General features: G+C 50.3%; 1 protein-coding gene across 1 annotated transcript in view; it reads left to right on the plus strand.

The window, feature by feature from the left end:
* The window catches only part of LHPP (phospholysine phosphohistidine inorganic pyrophosphate phosphatase), a 140,581-nt gene that overhangs the window by 20,953 nt on the left and 114,658 nt on the right, over positions 1 to 4,970 (plus strand). The window lies entirely within an intron of this gene.

The following is a 4,970-nucleotide window of genomic DNA, read 5'->3' on the forward strand; positions in this document are numbered from 1 at the left end:
CTTTAAATGCTTGTGTGTTTTATCCTGGTCTTTTGTACTTTTCTTGGAAAGAAATGAATCAAAGGGTTCAGCTGTATAAAAAGGGTTTTTTTCCCCTAATCGATTGGAAATAAATGATAAACTTAAAAAAAAGAAAAAGAAAAAGAAAAACCCATTGCTATTGAGTCAGTTGCGACCCATAGCAACCCTTTAGGACAGAGTAGAACTGCCCTGTAGGGTTTCCAAGGCTGTAAATCTTTACGGGAGCAGAGTGCCACATTTTTCTCCCTCGGAGTGGCTGCTGGGTTCGAATAGCTGACTCTTCGGTTAGCAGTCAAGTGCTTAACCACTGTGCCACTAGGGCTCCTACCTAGCTACTATTATTGCCCCATTTTACAGATGGGGAAAATGAGGTTGAAAAGGGTCAGGTGACAAGCTTCGGGCCACACAATGAGGGGGTGGCAGAAGTGCTCCGGGTGCTGCCTTGCCACCTGGCCCTTTGGGGTGCCTGACCTCTGTCCTCTGTGGCACCCAGTGTGGGTATGGCCTACTGAGTTTCCGGGTTTGGGGAGTGGTTGAGAGAACACACAAGCCCTGAACCCACATGTCCTCAGTACCTCGTTTCCCCCTGGGCCTCAGTGTCCCACTCTGTGAAATGAGCCACTGGGTTGGGCCATCTTCAAGGTCTTCTCTGGCTTCTGGATTCCCATGTGGTTGCTTTTAAGTGGTTTTTGAGTTGATGTTTACATTGACGTTTACGGGCTCAGCATGTCCCTTTGGGCTGAGCCCAGGGGCTGGGCGGTCAGAGGACACAGTGGATTGGTGTTCCAGCAGGTGAGGACGTCACGGTGTGGGAAGGTGTACCGTGTTTCATAAGGGCCCTGGCTGCAGGCTCTGATCGCCATACCCTTGAGGTCACTGCCAGTGGACAGATAGAGGGGACCATCTGGGCTGGCCACGTGCGTCATTGCTCTGCTAGTTCTGTTCTTTTCTCTCCAGCCGAACTTTGGACGCTGATGACACACCATGTACTTCGATGCCCCATAGAGCGTCGGGTGGAGAAGTGGAGGCCCCACAGGGCAGGGCAGTGGGCTGGACATCAGCCAGGCTGAAAGGTCTCTCCTGGTCACTGAGTGGGAAGGAGGGAGGCCCAGCAGGCCCAGCTGGAGCAAAGACCGTACTGGGGCCTTCTACCGTTCATGGTCATGTCATGGCTGGGACCCAAGGACAGCAAGAGGCTGGCCCATGGATGCCTAGGTGTCAAGGGCAGCTCTGTAAGACCAGCCTGAGGAAGACCAAACAAAAGAACCCAAACCCAGCTTTCTCTTGATGCTGGAGAAATCTCTAATCCCTGTGGGCGCTAATCTCCTCACTTCAGAACTTGACCTAGCCAGCCTGGACCCTCACCTTCCCACACACGAACTCACTCAGTGTGAGGCTTCCTCCCCTCCCTCCTGCTATAAGGGGCTCTCCTCCCAGGGTGGGGAAGTGGTGGGAGTTGCAGTCACTGTCTGCCTGGCCTTCCAGATCCTCAGACCCTCCCTCCACCACTACCAGGCCCCTGGGAGGCTTCAGTTGGCAGCAGGGATGAGGGGAGAGCCTGGAGCAGAGTCAGCAGGGAACGCGGAGCTTCTTCTGGACTTCAGAGCACTGACTGGGTACCGGTAGGTGCTGCAGAGGAGAGTGCTGAAAGGGCCCGAGCGACCTCGTCCTGGTACCAGGAGCCCAGCTGACGGGACTTTGGTGAGTCGGGTGCTCCTAGCAGTGAGGTGCCCATCTGCTGGGCACCAGGCCAGGTAGGTTTTGGGTGGAATCTAGAGAGTATCCAGTGAAGTCGGCATGGGGAGGTCACTTCCTCCCCAGCTCAGAGGACCTTATGCTGCCCTTTACCTGGAGCCTGCCTCCCCCCCACCCCAGGAGCCCCTGGCTCTCACTGGCAGGGTGCCCTTGGCCAGCCTGAGAGGGCAGGCTGTGGAGCTGTCCAAGGTCATGCAGGGTGTCCAGTAATTGTCCTCGTGCTTTACCTGTTACGGAGCAGTAATGAGAGGGTTTTCATTATTTGCGGGTGAGCGCTCCTGGCAGATGCCGACAGCCAGCAGATGTGTAAAGTCGGCGGTGATTTGTAAGGGGATGCACGGTGATTGCACCGGGCGACGCTGTCACTCAGAGGTGCGTCCCGGCCTGTGGGCACGAGGTAAAGGTCAGTTCACAGAACTGGGGTGGCTGCAGGAAGTGGGGCAGATCCCCCCTCTTATGGGCTCTCGGGGAGAGGGTGGCTTCTGGTGGAGCCCTTCTTTCCCTGGAGCTCTTGGGGGCTGTGACCCTCTGCCTGGCTTGGCTTTCTCGACATTCTGGGATCCTGTGTCTCAGCACCCAAGGCCGAGTCCCAGGGGTTTAGCAAGACCCTGCTGAGAAACACTGAGGATTTGGGGTCTTTGGCCACTCAGGGTGTTGACTTTGTTGCCAGACCCATCATCTCACATGGCTGTCCCCCAGGGCACACCCAGGTGCTACCCTACATAGACCACTCCACATCTCTAGAGCTTCAGCTCACCTGCCCACGGATGCCCTGGAGCAGAGCTGGCTGGGTTCCTGGGGCCATGGGGGCCTTGCTCAGCGTGAAAGCTTCCCAACCCAGGGGTCCAAAAAGCAGCAGCTGCTTTTGCTGGTGTCTGGGGGCCCCACACACCATTGCAGGGAGGGTGCAGGGCTTATAGGCTCTGCTGCTCACTAGCTGTGTGACCTTGGCCAGGTCTCTGCCACCAGGAGCCTGTTTTCTGACCTGTAAAATGGGGATAATGGTTCTTGCTTCATAAGTTCATTTACTCAGCGAGCCCCACCTGTGTAATGTTTTTGTGTTATTTTTTTCGTAGTATCTCATTGTTTTGTTTTGTTTTTTAACTTCTCATCCCTTCTCCCCCAACCCCTGTTGTTAAGCACCATCGAGTCGGTTCCAACTCATAGCCACCCTACATACGCTGCCTGGTCCTGCGCCATCCTCACGATCGTTGCTGTGTTTGAGACCATTGTTGCAGCCACTGCGTCAGTCCATCTCGTAGAAGGTCTTCCTCTTTTTCACTGACCCTCTACTTTACCAACCATGATGTCCTTCTCCAGGGACTGGTCCCTTCTGATAACATGTCCAAAGTACATGAGACCAAGTCTCGCCATCCTTGCTTCTAAGGAGTGTTAATGGTATATTCAATATTCTTTGCCAACACCATAATTCAAAGGTGTCAGTTCTTCTTCAGTCTTCCTTATTCACTGTCCAGCTTTGGCATGCGTATGAGGTGATTGTAAATACCATGGCTTGGGGGGTCAGGGGCACCTTAGTCCTCAAAGTGACATCTTTGCTTTTTAACACTTTAAAGAGGTCTTTTGCAGCAGATTTGCCCAATTCAATGCGTCGTTTGATTTCTTGACTGCTGCTTCCATGGGCGTTGGCTGTGGATCCAAGTAAAATGAAATCCTTGACAACTTCAATACCCCAGCCCCTGGTAATCACTAATTGTTTGGTCTCTGTATATTCGCCTATTCTAGATATTTCAGATATGTGGGATCACACACTCTATGTCCATTAGTGACCGGCTTCTCTCACTCAGCATGATGTTTTCAAGGTTCACCCGTGTTGTAGCATGTACCAGAACTTCATTTCTCTTCATGGCTGACTAATATTCCGTTGTATGTGTAAAGTACATTTTGTTTATCCATTCATCTGTTGATGGACACTTGGGTTCTTTATACCTTGTGGCTCTTGTCAATTATAATGTTTTATTAATAAGATTTATGTTAAGTAATTTTTTAAAATGAAGAAATGACCTGAGACTCTTCTCTGGAGGTCCAAAGCTTCCTTGGAGGGCCATCAAGAGGGAGTGTGGTCGATGGCACAGGTGGACAGGACCCAAAGGGAGGGGGCCTGATCCCTGCCTTCTGCACTGAAGTTTTCAGGGACAAATTCCGCCTCTAAAATGGATACTTTTATTTAAAAGCCCTGTACTTTGGGATGGATTTATGTTGCATTTCAAAGAAGGCTAGTAGTTTAAGCATCCTCAGGTGAGTTCTGTTGTTTGTGCACTTTTTTATCCACATCTGAAGTTGTGTTTGGAATGGCAGATGTGAGGCACTGTCATCTTCCTGTCACACCGATTGTTCACTGTTCTGAGAAGGTCACATCATGATTCATTAGCAATAATTAGTCCCCCGAGGCCCCCTGCACTTCTTCACTCAACTGCTCCATTAATTTGGGTGCGAATTACACATTCCAGGTGCCAATCAATGAAGATCTATCTGTGAGGTCCAAAGGGACACTTATAAGTTACAATATATTAACTGCCTAATTTAAAAATAAAAAAGCTATCTTTGTGAAGGGCAATTAACCACTAAGTATAAATGATAATTCATAAACCTCTGATTAGAAAAGACAAATAATAAGAAAGGAATGAATTGCCTGGGTTATTGAAGAAGAAATGGTACCCACTCCCGGAGCAGGCTCTGTGGTGACTGATTTCACAGCTGGCATTTGTTGTCTCCTTTTTTGGGGTTTTGTGATGATCGAGAACCTTTAGCTTGAATTTATCTACAGTAACATTGCAGACAGCCTTGGTGATAGGAAATGCTGTGGGCTGTCATTTGATGGTTAACCTTTTTATCCAGTAAGACTCCAGAGAAAGTATGCTTCTGCGTAGGATAAAGGGAACTGTCTCTAGAACTTTCTTTTGCACACTGAAACCACGCTACTTTTCTTATCACAAGGCTATTTTCATTAAAACAAAATGAATTTACAAAAAAGAAGACATTGTTGCCTCTCAGTCTGCCTTCACTCTGTTATCAGTAGATTCGACAGGTTTCTTCCCGCCGGTCAGCTCAGGGCTCCGTGGGGCTGGAGGCACACATGACGTGGGCATGTGTGTTTTCACCATGGACGCCTGCCTCGGTTTCCACTGGGCCTGCAGCCTCGGGGACGCAGGGGCATGGCTGTAAGGAAGGGCTCA

Source organism: Trichechus manatus, unplaced genomic scaffold (genome assembly GCF_000243295.1).
Source record: "Trichechus manatus latirostris isolate Lorelei unplaced genomic scaffold, TriManLat1.0 scaffold00031, whole genome shotgun sequence".
Taxonomy (NCBI): domain Eukaryota; kingdom Metazoa; phylum Chordata; class Mammalia; order Sirenia; family Trichechidae; genus Trichechus; species Trichechus manatus.